We start from the raw sequence: 20,955 nt of genomic DNA on the forward strand, positions 1-20,955 counted from the left end.
ATCAAATTCTCATCTTTAGTGAAAAATCTGGCATTCGGCTTTATTTATTGTTTTTTTTTAATGAAAATTTGTCACTGGTTTAAGGTTCAGTCTCTGTTTTCCTTCCAGTGAGTAACAAACATGCAAAAGTTAATGCAGTATTAAAGGTTTAAGAGGAAGGTCAGCTTCAGAGTTTGTGATACACAGTGGTTAAATGAACTGCCAGTGGGAAACAGAGCTGTCCTCTCACCAACCATAAGCTTCTTCCTACTTTTTTAACACAAATCATCCTAACAAGACCCTTCTTCCTAAATGATATAATCATAAAACACACACTGACTGACAGAATATTCATCAAGTAAGATCTTATATCAGTGCAATTAGTTGTTACAGTAATGGTCACTCAGAGAATGTGGTGTATCCATCCCTTCATTTGGTACTATGACATATACAGATGCTCTACTTGGCACGTGAAGAAGCTGTAGAAAAGAATATAGCAGTGATACACTCTTAAAGCTGCATCAGCTGCATCACATCTTCAGAAGCTTTAATATTACGTTTCTGTTTTTCTAAAAAGTCCTGTAGTAGAAATTATAATTAAAGTAAATTAAGCTGCAAAAATAATGTTAACATTCTAACACGATGATGTAAAGTTCTGAATCACATTTCCACTTCCTGAGAGCTGATGGTTTCCAGACCAATCGCTCATCATTTTTTCATAAAACAAAATCCATTTGTGTTCCCAGTTTTGAACAATTTCCTTCCTTATGCCTTCAGATACTGAACACATTTCAAAGATGTAATGTTATATATCTGAACACTTTGTTAAGGTAATTATTATTATCTTACATTTTTTCTTGACCTGATAGAACTATAATGCTTAATGAGAAAATTAATGCCTAGAAAATCTTCTAACAATTATTATTAAAAAAAAAAAACAAAAAACAACAAACCTACTTCAAAAGATGAGGCATTTACTACAAGCATACTTATAAACATTATGTAAAATATGTTTACCCAAGTAAGAGCCAGTTAACCCAAGAACGAAAATAATTACTTATTTTTAAGGAATTTTTTTAGAAGTGTTTGAGAAAATTGGGAAGCCAAATAAAATCAACATCCTCCAAAAAACTGCTGTATCACCAAAATCATTAATAAATTTATCCCAGTTGTCTTGGGATCTTCACAGATATTCTTCTTCTATCTTAAAATCAAAAGAAAAATCTGCAACCTTAGATCTTTTCTAATGTAACACTAATGTGTTTGATGAATCCTTTGCTACTGTTCTCCTCTAACACATACCTTTTCCTCCTGTTGTCTGCATGAATAACTATGGCTAAATCTACAGTAATTGCTAAAAGTTACCACCTCTTTTCAAGGCTTTCCCTCTTTGACCTTATGCTATGGATTCCCAAGCAGCATTCCATGCTCCACTCCATAAAAGACCTTTGCTCAACCCTTGCTTTACTTGTAAGTTACTTTCATTTTGTTTTAATGTTTAAATTAGTTGCAATCTTTCTGCAGAATCACACATGTGAGGTCTCCAAAATGATAAATGCACATGTTTAATGTTCTTTTATTATTATTATTGTTATTAAAACAAACAAACAAACAAAAACAAAGAAACAACATTCTTATAGATTGTGTGTATATCAAAAGGTTTGTAGGATACCCCTGCAAAATATTTTTTTAATACTGGTCTGTGTAGAGCTTAACTACAGTGATGCAGTTCCACATGAATCCCTCCTGCACTGTTCAGGATGTAATCCAAATGTTAGGAGAGAGCAGTGACAGTACAAACTTTCACTGTGAAAATTTGGAAAGTTTACTCTGGCACAGGTGATTCTAGATAGGAGCACACCACTCTGGTTGTCTATTTTCCTATCATATCCCAAAAATAAATGCTGAGATCTCAAAGAATCTGCTTGTAATTGTTCTAGGGTATCATGTGAGTTTACCCACTTTAATGTGAAGGTTAGAACCAGAACCAATGATAACCATTCACTTAAATTGCCAGGCATGAAACAGGACATGCAGCAGTACTGAGAGAATTAAAACTTTCAGCTGTTCAGATACAAGTCTGGAAAACAATGGAGAGAAGACCTAATCTAGAAGGAGATAATTGTTTAAATGTTCTCTGTATCAGAACCAGTTTCTGAATAAAGAGCAGTTGAGGGCATAAGATGAACTTTAGTAATTTACTTTCCTTAGATTGCAAGCTCCTCCACGACAGAAATGTAACTGCTGAGTACTGTGGGGATCAGTTTTATCAGTCCTTTCACATTTTTAAGAGGGTGGAATTAAGACCCTCTAAAGCTTTCTTCTTCCCCAGCAAAAAATAAGTAAACTTTCTCAATCTTTTGTCATAACATGAATCAAGGGAAGAATAATGATACAACAGATATATGCAATCTTTGTGAGAAACACTATACACAACTCTTGGTAGTGTTTATTTTATGCCAAACTTTTTGTTTTATATATTCTCCAGGAAGTATTCTTGGCCACTTCCTTCATTAATGCAGACAGTATTGTAGATATCATTTAACACAGTATCTTCTTGTAATTTTCATTGAATATTATTTCGTTGTTGCCTTATTATCATAAGTTACTGTTTATTTCATATCTTGTAATTTTTTATTTTAGAATGTAGAGTATGTGAATGTGTCATGAATTCCACTTGCACTCTATTGGGCAGGTTCCTAAATAACTCCAGTCATTCTTAATCTGATTACGTTGTCTTCTATCATTTAATGAGATTTCCAGTTCAGTATCATCAAGAACCTTGCCTTTGACACAAGCTGCTGGAGCTCTGCTCATTTCTGCCTTTATGAGTAGAACAATCCTACTAAATGTCATCAGGTTCAAGAACCTCCTGTCTTCCCAGAGACACTCACCAGAAGGAACAAAAGGAAGTATAACCCAATCCTAAACAATGCGAAGTCAGAGAACAGAGGTTTGTTTGATTCAAATTTCATCTGCAAGAAATGTCACACAATGCAAAGTAGCAGAGAATTACAAAGTGAATGCGTCCTGGAAATCAGCAAACTGAATTCTGATAAATGTGACTAGATCAGATATTGCTAAACAACACTGTAAGTAGTGTTCTTCTTTGTGTAGACAGATAGAAAAGCTAAGATTAAGCAGCAAAGTCTTGTTCATAACTAGGGAGATTTAACACTGCTTTCCTTTTTATCCAGTGATAATCTTTGTCTTTATCCTTAGACCTTCACTCTTCATTTAAAAGTTTGAAGTGACAAACTCTATCCAGACAAAGCTTGGTTAGTTGGTGTGGGGAAACATTTAAAAATCATAGCAAGAGTGAGAAACACAAACATAAGAGATGTCTGCTATTATGTAATTACAAAATGTCAATTAGCCCTGCAGACCAGCATTGGAATGCTGCTTTATGAGAGCTCAATATATATAGGATAAACACGTGATTTACTGAGTATCTAAATTGCTGAAACATGGACCATTTCATTGTTCCCATAATGACAAACAAACAAATGCTTCTTGACCCCATTCTCCAACTTCCTCCTCCAATAAATCTGAAAAGCTGAAAAGGAGTCATCAGAACTGGAGTTAGAGATTTTCTTTCCTTGCTCTGCCAAAGGCAGCAGGAGCCCACCTGTACAAACAGTAAGTGTGTTCATTGGATTGCAGCAGTGTTTCCTGAGAAACATTGGCGTGAGATTCCTGAGACAAATATACTTTCGGATGGATGTTTTGGTAGGATTTCAGTAGTCACTGTGCACTTTTTTTTCCTTTACATTTCCTGACCAGAAAATGAGAAATCCTAGAGGTGAGAGTATTTGCACCTCGAAGAAGAAAGCTTAGGAGAAAGGGGCTTTGTTGGCTTCATGCCTTCCTGTACTGAAATATTTTTTCTGGCAAGTTGAATTGCCTTAACTCTACAAGCCAATCTAAAATACATCACTCATCCTCTTTGCTTTTCAGTTGCTGAGTTCATTCGTGTGTGAATTACAGTAATTTTTTTAATACTTACTCTCTTCATTACAACAAACAAACAAACAAAAAGACATATTGAAAACTTTTGCTAGTGCATCTGTAAATGATAATAGGTAACTTTAATATGACCATGTGGAAGATGGAGAGTCTATGACAAAACCAGTGCTTTCTTAGAAGTTGAGTATGTCATTAACCATTATTATTTTGCAAGAGATCTTAGTTCATGTTTCTAGCTTGAACAGATTTAAACCAGCACTCTTAAGTAAAATAAAACTAATAGAAAACTGCTGGTCTATGGAACTTCAATGGAACTTGCTTCTCTGTAATAAACAGTCATATGACTAAGTGTCAACTTAAGTGAGAATATTTATAAAGAAGATTATGAACCTGTTCATATTCTATGGGCCTTGATGCCATGATTTAAGGTAACATTTGTTTGCATCAATGTGTAAGATATTAGGCATATTATTCTTACCTATACATCTAGAACAAGAATGTTCATAGCTCAAGGCAGAAAGATCATGCAGGATTTAACCTCTTCTAATGCTGGATTTTTCTGGGGACTGCAGAAGACTCCAACTACTTCTAAGTATGAATAGATTGGTTTGCTAATACTGTTGAAATCTAAGAATAGTTGACATTTTTTCTTCAGCCTTACCATAGTTGTATGCATCACTTTATTGCATATTTTAAAGTAGACACAGTTCCTAAAATATGTTTTAATTTATCCACTAAAATTATATGAAGAGTGAAGTTGAATATATTTAATGAAGCGTATTTGAAAAAACATCAAAAGTATAACTAAAAATTACCTTTGTGATGAACTGATTTTATACAGAAACTATCACTTGATATTTGAAAGAGAATTTTGACTACCTAAAAGTTGTAAGGTCTTTTCTAAATTCTTAGGTCAAAAGCAAACAGAACCACAACCCAGTATTATATATATATAGTATTATATTATATATATATAGTATTATATTATACCTCCTGCCTCTCATTCCCTTCTAGCAGCATTGAGCCAATAGAATGATCTCTGCAATTGTCTTACAGCATTAAATAAAGATGTTTCACATCTTTTCTGCAAATTGTGTGTTTTGATGTCAGTTTGACCTATTTTGAGAGAAGCTATACAGACAAGCACGACCTTATCTCTTAATCAACCCATTTACTGCTTGATGGGTTACATCTCTTCTTTATGATATATAATATGCAAAGTATTTTATCCATGAAATTTTTTGAGCTTGTATTTCAGTAATACCTCACATTCTTCTTTCCTAGAATGAGCCATAGTGTTGAAATATTAGTTTTGAACATCTTGAAAGTGCCCACATTGTTTTCAAATTTTGTAAAAAAGGATCGTTTTACCTTTTTCTGTTGACAAAGGGATGGAAATGGAAAACAATATTGTTTTCAATTTTTCCCTCTCCCTTTTGTGAGGAAACTAAGCAAAACAAAGTTAAAAAAAAAAAAAACAAAACTGAAAATCAGAAAATAAAAATAAAGAAAAAAAAAATCCAAGCAAGTACCAACAGTATAGCTTAAGAAAGACTTACAGAAATCTAAGACTGATTGTCTTAGTAGTTCTTCAGATAGAATTGCTGAGAATCTCTATCAATTACTTTGTCTTCACTTTTTCAACCTTTAATCGTATTCAGTTTCATTTGGAGGGAGGTAGCCCCAGATGCCAACTCTGTTAGCCATCTCACAAGCACAAAATACTTAAAACACTGTGTTGGCTGATCTAGAGGAATGAAAGTAGGGGCCTGAAGATGCCAAGCTCTGAGAAGGATTTTACACTTTGTGATAATGAAAGGACTTGCCAACTGGACCAACATTCAGGTAGTACTGGGGCTGGTCAAGAAGCACAAATTAATAACCAGCTTTAATAAATACATCTTGGAGACAACCCCAGCATTGCCTTCAGTGGAAAGAGAAATGTAAGGAGACTTTCATTTCATCATTAAAGGTTTTTGAAATCACAGTAAGCTGACTGATGGTAAGCATGAGCTAACTGATAAGAAATCTTGGAAAAGAGGAGTCACCAGACACCTCACCAGCTGGTGTCTGTACACAACAGGGTGTAGGAGTGTGCCACATCCTCTCCTCTACTGCGTTCCCTCGTACTGAACAGATACCCATGGCAGGTACTGTGATCATAATAAAGTGGCAAAAATATCAGACATGATAAACACTCAATTAAGCAATGTGGCAAGCTACATTTTACTTTTTGCTGTTTCATTGAACTTGAAACTTTTCCAGCTGTCCACTAAGGAAAAAAAATTGCAATAGTTTTGCTTTCCATTGGGAACTTTCAAAGTCTTGGAACAGTCACAATGAAATTTCTTGCAATCGAATCCCTATTTATTTTCTTGGAAGTAGCTGGCTAACTGTGACAACAGCCCCTGCAGCAGGAGCACACAAAGAAGGGTTGTGAACCTTGGAATCCTCTAAAGGGCCTGTTCAGTTTAAGCATATTGGAAAAAATAATGTAAAGCGCCCATGTATGACTTCAAAATCATTTTGATATTTTGGCCTTAATGTATGTTATCAGAGCTTGAACACAAATTCCTAAGATGTTTAGAAATAGTTACTGTTTCATCTTTGCGGAAAGTAAATCAAGTTATTAAATTCTTGCCATTTAAAATAAGCTTCAAGCAAGAGAAGGCTAAAGAGCAATTCCTTCAATCTCCTGATTTTTTCTGCTTTGTGAAATACAAAAAAAAAAAGAAAAACAAAGAAAAAAAAAAAAAAAGAAGCAGCATATTCATGCATCCAGATGACAATTTATGCTGAGCTTTATTATGGATAAATATATTATCTATGATATATGTTGACGGAGGACTTGCTACTAAGCTTTCAGTCATTTTTATTTCATTCTATTAACATGTCTGTGTGACCTTTGTGATTTTTGAGTTTCAGGGTTGTTTTTTTTTAACTTGTTGTTTTATTCCTTCAGAACTATGTCAATATTCCATTTCAGTAGGCACTTAGACCCATTGACATTTATATAAACATGTCCTCCCAGAAAATGGATCAGCTCTTTATTGATACATTTGACTGCCTATTATTCAGCTGCAAAGTTTAAGGAGGATAGAAAAACTTCATTGTTAATGACTTTTGTAGAGAAGATCCCAGAGGATAAGTTCGAATGAACAGCATAGTCTTCTGTTAGTACCAAATATTCATGTTTCACCAGCCAGGTTCAACACTTCTTAAGGCTGGAAGAACTTGGGCTATGATTTAATTAATAACACGAAATAATAAAATACCATTATGCACAATGTACTTACAGTCAAATCAATTGCATTAGATGATAGCTCAAATAACTGCCAGTATATTGAGACTTAAGTCAGACAAGCTGCAAGACTTCTATCTGTGCTATTTGTTCAGGGAAAAAAAAGCCTTCTAGCCATGAATACTTTTCACATTTGGGTTCTTTTTATTTATTTACTTATTTATTTTTACAACAGCAAACTGCTCTAGAACACAGCAAAGTAAATTGATTGCAACACTCCTGAACTGGTGCACAGACTCTTACAGTCCCCCTGGTCATATCTCAGACATTTGTAGGATAGTTTAACAATGAAGAAATCTTACAAAAATCTCAACTTCTTTGAGTCCTCCAGCTGTATTTGTATCTTGTTGTGTGTTAAAAGACACAAGTGCGTGTAGTCCTTCTTGTTAGTGCACTAAAGGGCAGAGTCAATAGGAATTGTTTAGCTGATGCTTAATACCTGCAGCTTCTTGCTCTCTGTTCCCTCCTTCCAACCTCAGCACCCTTCCCCATCCTTATTTCTTTTTAATTTTTTTTTGCTGTGGGCCATCAGAGATGCTTGATTAGTATTTAGAAGCTGCGCCTTGAACAAGTGAATTGAAAGCAGAGCCCATTAAACACAGCCTCATAAGCTCATCAAGCTGCAGAACACAACTCTGTGTGAGATTGGCATAGACGTACGTCTTGTCCCACTTAATTTGTAATCACTGTAACAAAAAATTTCTTCTCATTAAAATTTTAAGATTAACAATAAAAGAACATCAAGAAAAAAGACCACGGTTCAGAATGAAATCTCACTGCTGGATTTGAATATATCAGCTCCTCCAAAACCACTTCCTTCCTCTTGAAAATGAGACGGTGGGAAGAGAGGAGAAACATCAACTGCATTTAAAAACAGCCTGTTGAGTGATGCCATCAGTGTAGCCAGCCTTGCAGTTAATCAGCTCTGCCCTCACCAACAGATGTCACTGCAAGCAAAAGGAATTAATTTGTAAGGTTATTGGGCTCAAGGAGTGACTAAACTCTCTGAAATCCAAATGCGAAGGATCCTCTCTTTCAGAGCATATGTTCATGTCTCTTTTTCTTCTTTTTCTGCCACAAACTGAGAATTAGTAGCAGGCAGATTTGTTAAAATTTTAAATAGATAGATAGATAGATAGATAAATAAATAAAAGGTGCTCAAACTGAAAGCCATGTGAAACAACTGAAATACATCAAAGCAAAATTCAGTACTCTGCTTTTAATTTCATTAATATTTTAACTGAGAAAACAAAATCTGTTCATTTCCCATGTTTCCTCAAGGCACATTCAGGAAAGCAGGCATTGCCAACCACCTGATTCTGTTGCTAAAGATGAAAAAAAAGTATTTGCATAGTAGTTACTAAGCAATTCTATACATTTTTCTGCTTAGAGATATTCACGTAATGAAGCACACAAAAACAACTCGAAAAATATAAAGGCTGCAAAGTAACGGTATTAAAATTTAAGGACTCTCTCTTTTGAGGTCATTCACATACAGTTCTCATTTTCTAGCTGTGTATGCATCCTCTTCCATAACCTTTTGTTATACTATGTATCATCTGGTTGGTTTGTGTTTCTGAAGGCAGCCTTAGAGTACCTCTCAGCTCTTTTAAGATTTTGTATATATATTTTTTTCTGGGGGTAGAGTTCTGCTGGGAAGAATTGCTTTGACTCTCATATCAACAGGCTAAAATCCTTCAGAATGGATGCAAATCACAACCCTCTCCTGCTTATGCTTGCACCAGTACCTTCAGCAAGGGTAATATAGATCCCAGGAGGCTTGGTGTGTATTTTCTATAACCACTTTAGAGTACTAAAATAAAGACAGTTGTGGATTTGGAGGTCTTACTCAAATCTACTTTGTAGATTTAACTGCTCTGCTATGGTACAAATTCTGCTATTTCTCCTCTCAGCTTATTACCACTGTTCTTCCCTTGCCTCCCTGCAATATTGCCTCCCAGATTTCCAGTCCCATCTTCAGTCTGCTTTCATGTTGTTCTGACTTGTAGGACTTCCTTTCTCACTCCCGTTTTTATTTTCCTACTTTACCTCCCCACTCTCTGGGAAGGAGGACTGTGAAGACTTTTCTGTTCATAATTAATCTATCCTGACTGGCAGCTGAAAGAGTTGCAAGGAGCTTTGCTAAGCACCCCATGCCCTGTGCAGGCACAGCTTTGCAGCAGAAATTTGTGAATTTCAGGCAAATTTAGCTGCCAACCTCTAATACATCTCTGCTGACCACCTGCAACCTGATGTTTGCAGTTTGCAAAGCCTTGCGACTCAGATGACATTTAGCTTTTTTTCTTTTATTGCTTTTTTTTTTTTTTTTTTTTCAGAAAAACAGCTACAAAATGTCAGCCTTTGCTTGAAAACATGAGACTGCTACAAATTTTTATTGAAAGCAAGATAATAGTTATGGTCTGCAGGCAAAATAATTATTTATCTCTTTTACTTGATCTGTGATTGCCTTCTTTGCATTGAAAGCTTTCAAAAGTGAGAGTCACCCATTGTGGAACACTTCAGTCCACACTTCGTAAAAATATGGTTTTATATGGCATATAATAGATAATCTCACCATGCATGTTAACAAAAATGTGCCCCAAAGGTCATTCTTAACCCTGGGAACCAAGATGGGACTGTTCAGCAAAACAGCTGGTTTTCAGAAACCAAAGAAGCTAGGTTAGTTCCCACTGCCTTTTTGATACTTTTCAGTATCTCTATATGTTAGAAACTAAGATCACCAACAGCAAATAGTTAAGCACTTGTTTCACTCAGACAGGAATGTTTCAGTTTAATGGGAATACTTATGCATGCAAAATAGTGTGTGAAGTCCTGCACTGCATCCAGTTTTAAAAAACATCATCCCTCACACACAGAATTCATGCATGATTTCTGCAATAATTACAAACAAATACGTTTTTAGCAAATAGCTGCTTTGTATCTTGTGATATGTCAAAGTGAATCCCAGAGAAGTATCAGCCACAATTCCACAGTCCTACATGTTTCCCAGATTGGAAATCTGTGGGAATATATATAGTCATGGGTATCATTTAGTTTGCAATTATTTCCTTGCATCAGAAAATTTAAAGTAGCAATTCAGAAAAAAAAAAAGGCATCTTGTCATTATAGCCAACATAAATTAAAAAGCAAGCAAACAAACAAACAAACAAAAAAAAACATTAAGTAAAGCCTATATCCTTTTTCAGAGCATGGGCGTTTGTTATATAAAAAAGGTCTCTCTGCCCAGCACATACTGTGAGGAAGTGCAAAAAATTTAATAGATGGCAATCAGCAATACAAACAAATGCAAACAGTCTCGCAGTTTTCACAGCATTCATAGGAAATGATAATACATCAAAGATTGCAGCCACTTTGAAAGATCCATAAAAATATGTAAGTAGTCAGCCACCAGCAGATCTTCGTTCTCTCATGGAGGTGGGGAAATGCTGTACTTTTTTTGAATATACTTGTTTTCCATTCAACATGGGAAATCTGGTTGCACTGATGTTTTCAAAAGTCTGAGGGCTGACGTTAGCAGTCAGAGTTGTTACACATCTTTGGCATTTGGTTGTTGGAGCACATTGGATTTTTTTCCCCTCTGGGCTGACCACAGTTTCAGTGGAAATTCTCTTCCATTGCCTAGAGAGTCTCTAAACTTCATCAGGTAAAAAACTCCCTTCTATGTCTCTTCATACGCCATGCAAGAGCAAGGGAGTAAAGATGGATCTTGCCCCAGCTCAGCATTAAACCTCAATGCACTGAGAAAGAAATTAGACATTGTGAAGAAAATCAAGACCTTTAATTTATAGCTGGGGTGGAAATGACTGCAGCTGCTCAGGGTTGAAAACAGTATCAGTAATACTAATGCTATCTAATTAACAGGCAAGGTGAAAGCAAAGAAATAAGATATGTTCCTGTTAGTACACTACTATTGGAGTTCTCATATTCCAAACCTCTCTTACCGTCCCTCATTTAAACTGTCCTTCTGAGGTTGGATAGAATGAAACATTAAAGTTATAGCTTGAAGAGTCTTGGAATTAACCAAGAAAACAAATGTTCTTTTTAATTTCACATAGTTACTTTTTATCTTATCTGGAACACATGCTAGCCATGCATATGTGGGTTTTGAAATGCTGCTTTATATACATATCATGCTACTAGTTTAACATTTGGGGATCATTATGTATGTGCTACTGGAAAACTTTTAAAAATTAAAGAATCTGAACTGGCGAGAAAGGTCATTTATTTCTTAGCAAACATCTGCCCCACCAAAAACTAGGTTGAATTTTCTTTCATTTTCAGCAGTAGGAAATGCATTCAAATGAATTCCTAAATCATTATTATAAAATGTTGATGGCTGAAATGATAAAGTGTAGTAATTTATTTTATTTTTTTTTACAAAATAACTTCTTAAAATATCAACCAGATTTCCAACCAGAGATGGAAAGAGGAGCAATACAGGATATATTAAACTCTATTCATATGAGAGAGTTGACTTTTCTGACCTCTATGAATAGAAAAAATTGCAAATGTCCAGCTTCTTTATGTGAATTCACCATATCTAGTAACAACAGCTGTTTGCATCACTGTTTACACATACTCTATGCAGTGCAGATCCTGAAAAAAAAAAGAAAAAAAAGAAAAGAAAAAATCAATAGCCATTATCATTGTTATTTACCATCATCATAATCCATCATCTGCTGTTGTTTCACACCACATTTTCCATGCCAAGTGTGGGTGTGCATTACTGGGTTAATGAATAGCTGAAAATTACCATAGCAGGATTGCTGAATTTCTGCTGGCTGGCACAGTAAAATCCTGAGTGATTCCTTACAGAAAAATACATCACTGTGTGTTGTTGAGAGTTTCCCAATTTTGATATGTTCTTGTTGTAAAATACCAGAATAGTTAGCCTATAGGTATCATAAAGTAAAAGTTTGTATTAAAAAAACATCATTTAGGAATAGAGTAATGACATCTTAGGAATGACTGTATTTTTCCACTCTGATTTGTTGATTATGACAAAAATCAGTGAGACAGAAAGATTATACAAGAAAGAATCTCTTGATTAATGAAAAAAAAAACAGGCCACTCTTTAGGCTTATATTAAACCTTCCTTTGCATGATTGCCATCAAGAATGTTCTGAAATAATTCTACTAGCAGTTGCTTGTAACCAGGACATAGCTCTGTACCTTGTCAACATCTTCTGTATGGAGAATTTTTCAGAGGCTTCTGAAAGCTTGCTATATCTACAGCTGCACGGAGTAGATGGAAGGGATCTCCTAAGAAACACAATAGCCATGTAATTGCTTTGCTGTTGTCTCAGTCCGTTATCTTATTCCATAAAATATTTAGGTTGCTTTTAAGTATGTGTGCTCAAAAGTAATGCCTAGAAAACAAGATCTGCATTCCCAGAGTGTTCCAAGCTATCCTAGAAATGCTTGCTCACTGGAAATTTAAGTTCATTAGGCATTGCTGGTTTCACCTCTTGGCATCCTGCATTTTTTTCCTTGGCTTCAACAATTAAACACTCAGTGTTGATTAAGCCTAGTCATGAGGAGGTTAAATACTTTCATACCACTGTTTTATATACTGTAGAGATGGATCAGAATGCCAAAAATAACAAACCAACACATTCCTTCTGGCAGGAGAAAATGTTCAGTTTTTGACAAAGTTACACCTGGGCACAGCAGGGCTTTGTGTTCTGGAAATGAAATAGCTAAGCAGCAGGACCATGTATCTGAAAACTTGAGGGTCTGTCACACCTTCTCCTCCTCTTAAGAAGATTCAGCTTCAGCTTCCTATTTGGGAGCTCCCTTAACAGCTTTCCCTATGCCACAGCACATAGCACTGAGCTGTACAGAAAGTTCCGAGGAATAAAATATCTATGAGTGGGACAAGGCTGATGAGGAAAAAATGGTTTGGAGTGTGTGAGTGGGTTCATTCATGTGCTTTAGAGTACTTCAAGTGAATGAGGATTGCAAGAAAGTAGCTTATTATGTTCTATACATGTGCTTGAGGTTGCAGAGAGGCTTAAATATTTTCCCAATGAAGTATTTAAATCACAGCAAAGGTAGTAAGTGGAAAGATGCAGCAAGATGCCTACCTTAACTAAACCAAGAAGAAACATTCTGAACTTTTCAAAAATATAAGTTATAGCAAAAAGACATCCATGCTATCTTGACAGGGTTTTCTGTTAGTCCAGATACAAAAGTGCTTTTCAGGGAATGCCAAGAAGAAAAATAACATGTGGAGCAATAGTGCAAAAACAATGGCAGCAGTGTTTAATTTTTATTATGCTCACATTGCAGTAAGTATAACAGTATAATATTTCTTTCATATGTAAGGCAGGCTACATTCAGGAGCATACATTGCAGTTTGGATAACATGTGCGTTACAAATGTGTACTGGATTCAGAAGCAAACATCTCACTAGCACCAATGCTAACATCTCAACAGTCTTTAACTGTGATTAAAAACAAAACAAAAACAAAACACAAGAAAACATGAAATAAAATAATCGAACAAACAACAGACAAACCCACCCAAAACTCTGCATTGTTATCTTACACAGAGACATTTTAAAACAAACTCTAAGCATTAAAATAAATTCTGATTATGTACAAAGTGGTATCTTCACCTTAATTGAGCTCCAATTTTCTTTATTGGCTGTTTATGCTCATGTTTTACCATATAGCTCTTTGAATCCACAAAAATGTAGGAGGATCTGCTATGTCTCAATCAGAAGGCTTTGAGTGAAAGCCTTAAACATTTTTGTCAAAGATTTGTAAGCTTGGTAAAACTAACTATCTTCTTATTGGCTTAAAAATGCATAAAACTCTCTAGAATTACCATATTTACATGAAGGGATGATTTTAATGCAGTCACAGAAAAATAAACTGCAATATTAACTAAAATGATCACTAACTTTGTTCTCCCACTAACCCAAAAATGTATTTATACAGTATGTTTAATTTATCTTTTGCAGGTTATGCTGGGCATTCAGTTTACTTACCCGCGCTCATAAGGCTTGCAAGATGAATGAGAAAGGAGGCAAAGGACCATTCTGGGAGGTGAGCTACTGCAGATAAGTATTCCCACACGACAGTTTAGATACAATTGTGTAACACTTCTTTCTTTTTTCAGATAAATGGCTCATGTTTTATTGATGGACAGAGAACAGAAATTAGAAGAGGATGGCAACTTAAGAAACGCTGGTAAAGATAACTTCCCTTGCAATCAGGCAGCAAGGAAACTTTGCAGCTATCAGCAACTGAAATAACTGAGCTTTCCCCGAATGGTTTTCTTCATTCTGTCTACTGAGCTCATTTGAAACAAATATCATTTCCCTTTCAAACATACTGAAAATATTTTCACTTCAGTATGCCACTGTGTTTCTTTTCCCACAGCCATCTATGCCCTTTTTTGTCAAACTTACACACACCAAGGTTAGTGAATAAGGTGTTTTCTTCATCAGTTTTTGACTGCTACTTTTATAAAATGAATCTTTTTTTGCTTAATTTTTCATAAAAGTGAATGTTAAGTTTAGGGTTCTGAGTGCTTCGGAGAAGAAAAAGAAATAATCCTTATTTCCACCCAAAAAAGAAAGTTTGCAAAAAATACTTAATCCTCAGAGTGCAAAAGATAAAGAGAAATATCAAATCAATAAATAACAGTGCAGTATGAGGCACATTCACACAAAATATAGGGTCAGTAGTCAACTCTCTTGTTGGAAGAAAATGCATGAGATGGATATTTCTCTAACACCTCTCTGTGTTGGACTTATGAGTATTGGTTATTTTTACACAGAACTAAAGAATATTGAGATTGTAGTATGTTCTCCTTTCATATTTATAATCTGAGTTTAGGTGAAGTTAGAGAAAGAAACTCCTGTAAATAAAGTGATGAATTACACCATTAACTTACTAAATATATAAGACTTCTTTATAGAAGTTCAGTTATTAGTGAATATAAATCCTAAATCGCACCTTTTAGCTACAGTTTCTATTTCTGATATTAAACAGCAGCAATCAAATCCATTTTTTACTTAATAGAATATTCTCCTCTGGCTCATTATATATATTTGTTATTAAGGAGATGAATGCAACAGATTTATACTCTATGCTTGCTCATAGATGCGCACTACATTCATATAGTACTTGCATAGAAATAACACCAACTAAACCTGAATGAAACTTCACACATGACATGTAGCAAAATATTTATGTGTATTTTGAAAATCTAACTTTGTTTCAATGCAAATCAATTCAGAAAGTTTGTATTATGGAGGCAACTGCAGTGAAAAGTCTTTTACCAATAGAAAACAAGGCAAGCGTGATTAAATACTGTTATTTTTAATTCTATCCACTACCTGTTATGACAGCAGTGTTTTCTGAATTCTGTCTCTCTTATGAAAACACAATTTAACACCAATTCTCCTAGAATAGGACAATTTATTATTCTATAATAAACACTTGTTTATCACTACAAGATATCCTTTTAGGGAAAATAAATCCTTTTAGGGAAATAAAACTATTTCTACAACTTGTGTGTTTTGGTTGTGTACACACATACGAAACACTCCTTGCAACTTGTACGTTACTTTGGTGGAAACAAGTCTCTGACCTTACTTTTAGTGTGTGTAAAAAAGAACGAATTACAAGCTAGCTTCCCTTGGTGTTAGTTTTCAGATCCTCTGCTTTTAATGTCCTGCCATTTGTACAGACTGTGCTAGCAACAACAGCGTTTCACAAAAGCAGAAGGGAAGTGCAGATAAACAGAACGAGAGAGTGAGCAGGCAGAGTTGCAGTTTTATTTCTGTTTTTTCCTCTGTAAAGAGAACAATTGCTTTCCGTCAGCTCGACAGCTCAGCTCTGCTCAGGGCACAGTCTATTCAAGAAAGCTCTGAGGCTTTAAACCTTCAGTTGCAGCTGTCACAAGCTGATGTATGTAAAAGAGATTATTAATGCCTGGCACTGAATGTCGCTGTGTCTAACTAACCTAATAGGTCATTCATACTATGAAATGTGTCATTTAGTTTCAATAGATATCTCTTTCTCCACACAAACAATCATACTGGACACGTTATACAAGTCGACAAATATGACTGTTGGTAAAACCTATCTTTCAAAAAGTATAACATTCAGCCTGCTGAAAAAGATCTAAGATCCACAAGGGTTGAAATGGAAATGGATGGGAAACATCAACCAATTAGGCAGCGGCAGATGATGGGTCTCATATGGTAGGTTCTATAGAGATATTATTATGTGTTAAACACAGAACTGCAATCTACTGACCAATAAAGAGAGACAGAATTTATTCCTCAAACTGTCTTTAAGTTCCCAGTCTAATCTGAAGCTGTTCTGCAGGGATAGGAAAGGTGCCAATTTACTTCACTGTGAGAGTAAATGAGAAGACAGCAGGAAGAAGAGAAAATGCACCAAAGGGAGCAAAGAATCCAGTGGAAGTCACCTTATTTAGGAACAGAAAAATACATTGTGCTTTCATGTCTTTTGCTAAAGTGTCTGAAAATATTTTTTATAGAATAGCTTAGTTGAAACTCACTACGCCCCCCAAACAAGGAAGTATCAACCATTTCACAGGTGGAAGGAAGTATGACAAACAGGCCTAAAGTGGGAGATGCTGGTGTAGTAGAGGCTGACTGGCAACATTCCGTAGAATTTTGTTGCAGATGTCAGCAGAGGGGCAGTCATGACAAAAGGGCATCTGACATGGAAGTGCACATGAAACAAAGTTGTGTAAATGAAATCCTCTGTGCAAAAAAACAAACAAACAAACAAAAAAAAAACAAACAAAAACAAACAAAACAAAACAAACAAACTAAAAAGCCCAACAAACTTACTCCTTTGGCATTCATCAGTGCTTGCTGAACACTTATGGAGACCAATCCGTGGATATGAGCACAGTGTGGTGGTAGTGGTATGCTTCTGCAATGGCACAGCAACAGTGGATCACCTCTGCTAGTGCACATTTTTATGAGGGCATAATTCAGGCTCTTGTTCATCAGTGGAAAAAATGCGTGGCCAGTGATGGCAACTATGTTGAAAAATAGTATTTTGTAGATGAGAATGTGGTCTATCAAACAGCATTATTGTGTTCTTTGTATCTGCTGTAGTTTCCATGGAAATAAACAGGAGACAGTACTGTCAAAGTGACATAAATACATGAATATGGATTAGCAAAGTACAAACTTGGCAAGTTACTTCAGTGCACAAGCAAGAGCTTCATGCAAAAATGTCAGAAACAAAAGGCAATGGAAATTTTAATCAGTGTTTTCTAATAAGTTCCTTTGTAGATATCAAGCCTTAAATATTTTAATCGTTTAAGTTTACAAGACAGAAGGGATGGACACATCTCTATCCGAGGACACTTTTGTTTAGAGTCTCAAGCTCGTCTTCACAATACAGTATTACTGTCGCAGGGCTGACAGACTTGAAACCAACTCTGCAAAGAAGCAGCTGGAATCCTAATAGACAACAAGGTGTCCATAATCATGAGTTGCTCCCTCATGGTAAAGTAAGAAAGCTAATAGCCTTCTGGGCTGCATAAGGCAGAGCACTGCCACAAGCTGAGGGAGGTGATCTTTTTTCTCTACCCAGTATCTAAAGTTCTGGGTCCTATGTGCTGGAAGACATGGATTTACTAAAGCAAATCCCACTCAAGATGAGGGATAACGAAGACCGTAGAGCCTCTACCATGCAAAGCAGGGCAAAGATTGTTGAGACTTTTCAGCCTGGAGAATGAGATGCTCAGAGGATTACTGTCTGTCAGATGAAATGGAAGGAAGCAAGGATGCAAAGGCTCTTCTCATCTGTTTTCACAGACAAGATCAGAAGTAATAGGCAAAATTAAAACACATCAAACTTCATCCAGGTTGGATAGGACCCTGGCAGCCTGGTCTAGTATTAAATATGGAGGTTGGTGTATCTACCAATTTAGTTCATTATTTCCAGAGGAAAGTAATATAATGAAATGTTTATTTCTTGTAAGAGAAACTCTACTCCTCATTGGAGATTCTTTTTAGGTTCTCAAGAAGATGGACATGAAAATTCTTTCCATGTTTTTTTCAGCTTTTGCAAATAAAAAATTACTTCCCACTGTTCAAGAGTATCAGTAACCTTAGCATCTGCAAAACATTTGGCACTGTCGCATAGAAAAATAGCACTCTTCACATCCTACTAAATTATGCAGAACTTAGTGATGTAAAACAAAGACACATCTGCTTTGATTCAGATAAATTCCTGCTTAAGGTTTTTAAATCCATAGTGTCCCATTTGAGTTGCCGTTTATGTGCCCAGAAATACACTTTTTTTTATCCTTTTTACACTTTTTGCCATATGTGAAATATTTAATGAGGTAGATGTGTTTTCATAAATTAGACTCAATCTTCTTTGTTTGCAGCACAAAGGAATAACAAAGCAACATTTTACCTACTATTTATTAGTGTATTCACTAAGGACTTGTAGAAGGAAAAGGTCCTCTAACAAAGAAGCTGAAAAATCACTCATGGTGAAAAATCTTCCCAGAATTAACAATGAACTCCTATTTTCCAGAAATAAAAAATATCAAAATCCAAATAAAAAAACGTAAAGAATTTTAACACAGTCTTTGAATATTTTCATTGGATTTACACAATAGTAAAATATAGAGAAGTCAATCAGTTCATTTTTAAATAGAACATTCACACGCTTCTCGTATTTTGTTGTCCTGCTGTATTTGTCCCTAAGGAAAAAACAAAACAAAACAAAAAACAGACCCCAAATGCTGTAAATGCACTGGTCCACTTATATGTACAATCTTATCTGCTTCATTTTCTGCCTTTATCAACAAAGTTGGACACTGAAACCAACAAAATTCTTCCTTTAGTTTCCACTTAAGAGCTGCATATTCCTCTGAACTAACCGAGCACTGTTAAGAAGCAGACTGAGGGAGATGTGATGTAAGAAGGCAATAGACATATGAATGGGAATTAGAAGAATCTTGCTTCTCTGACAGTTCCCTTCAAAGTATAATATCCTAACTGCATGCAGGTTGAAAAATTAAATTATTTCCAGCTTTTGCTGATCTTTGTCTTTCCCACCTCTTGTGTTTATTTTCATTTCCAAAATTTTCCAGATGTTTCAGTTGTAAATTTTGCCATGTGGCTCAAGTTGGTAAATACCAATACATACAGTACAAAATTATATCAGAAAATTCCTTCTATATAGATACCTTGCTATTTGCTCTGCTTCCTTAGCACACCTTCAGGCTCCACTTTGTGTTTGATCTTGTAAATGATGATGGTCATCATCAACCAACCCACTCAAGTTCCCTCCTGTCCTTAGGCTGAAAAGTTCACTGTCTACAGATTACTGGAAGGGAAAAATCAACAGATCAGTGCAGTAGTCACAACATAAAAATGATGGATAAAAACAGGACCATAATGATGTTTGGTTAGAGAATTAAAGCAACCAACATTACTTTCTCAGGATCCCTGCTGAAACTAGATCCTAACTGATTTGCATCCCTTTTCTAGTGGTGGATTCATTAATTAAGCTTTTACTCTTAAATAGTTACTTATTTAATTAATGACTAATGTCTGTGGTATTGAAGACATTGAAATTGTTTTGTGCATGTGAGGCAACTTCTCTTTGCTAGTTTTTATTTTTATTAAATATATCCATTAGAAGTATAATAATTTACATAAATCCAGAAGGTATACTCAATTTTTCTCTCTTGAGGTACTGTGAATTTTATGTCCCAGAATTGTCTGATGACATAAACAGAATAATTTTGTTCTGGACTGCAGAAAAGAATGGAATCAAAAGCAGAAGTCCAGCTGCACCCACACATTAGAAAATAATCTTGATTTGAACTGGTGGAAAAAATGAACGCAATGTTGACATCAAATTACTGAAATATTGTATCCTTACTAGGAATTTGAAATTAGATGTTTTGAAAGTATTCAACTATATTAAACCAATATGAACAATCATGTTCTGCTTTCACAGTTTCTTAACACTCTCAAGCAGCTCAATGTTCTCAAAAACGGCACTGCTAAAGGAATTATAATTCCTTTTTTTAAGGATTAATCTAATCCTTAAAAGAGTAGTAGATGAGTATACTACTCAAAAAAATCAATTCAAAGTTAGAGCCCTATGGTTGGGTCATGTGATTATTCCTTCTGTTGCTATAATTTTAGGTGAGGTGAATTTTGCTTTGCCTTCTTTAAAGGAATTTTCCTCCTTTCTGAATAGGTACATGATGTTGGCAACATGGTGGTTATTTTCTAGATTGAATATGGTTTAAAACACAAAATGAAATATTTATATACAATTCAGACTGAAAATCTTGTCAGGCAGAAACCTGCCCTTTTTTTCTACAGTTGCAGAGTAGTGCTTCCTCCTTAAACTGCCTCTTTTACAAAGAGCACCTACTCAGGCCTGTTTAAAGCCAGATGTCCTTGATGTCATGTTCTGCCTTTATGCTGTGCTAAGGTCTTCAGATAGTGCTGAGAATGTTAATATTCTGTGACACAGAACAGAACTGCACTATTGCATTTTAGATTCTCATTTGAACCAAACTCCCATTTTAAGTCTGTTAAAATAAAGGAGGCTACCTAACACTGCTCCTCAGATCTTCTGATGTATTTCATACTTGTGCCTCCTTAAATCTATGAAGATCTGCTTCAAAAGTGCTAATTTCTGTTA

At 35.3% G+C, this 20,955-nt stretch overlaps 1 long non-coding RNA gene across 1 annotated transcript; it reads right to left on the reverse strand.

The window, feature by feature from the left end:
- Positions 1-9,631: 9,631 nt before the first annotated feature.
- On the reverse strand, positions 9,632-14,524 carry LOC128089708 (uncharacterized). The gene is made up of 4 exons (XR_008210652.1): positions 14,262-14,524; positions 12,440-12,529; positions 11,752-11,863; positions 9,632-10,265 (listed from the first exon to the last, which is right to left on the reverse strand). It is a non-coding gene; the product is annotated as an uncharacterized LOC128089708 (long non-coding RNA).
- Positions 14,525-20,955: the final 6,431 nt, after the last annotated feature.

This window comes from Tympanuchus pallidicinctus, unplaced genomic scaffold (assembly GCF_026119805.1).
Source record: "Tympanuchus pallidicinctus isolate F22 unplaced genomic scaffold, pur_lepc_1.0 scaffold4, whole genome shotgun sequence".
NCBI classification, from domain to species: Eukaryota; Metazoa; Chordata; class Aves; order Galliformes; family Phasianidae; genus Tympanuchus; species Tympanuchus pallidicinctus.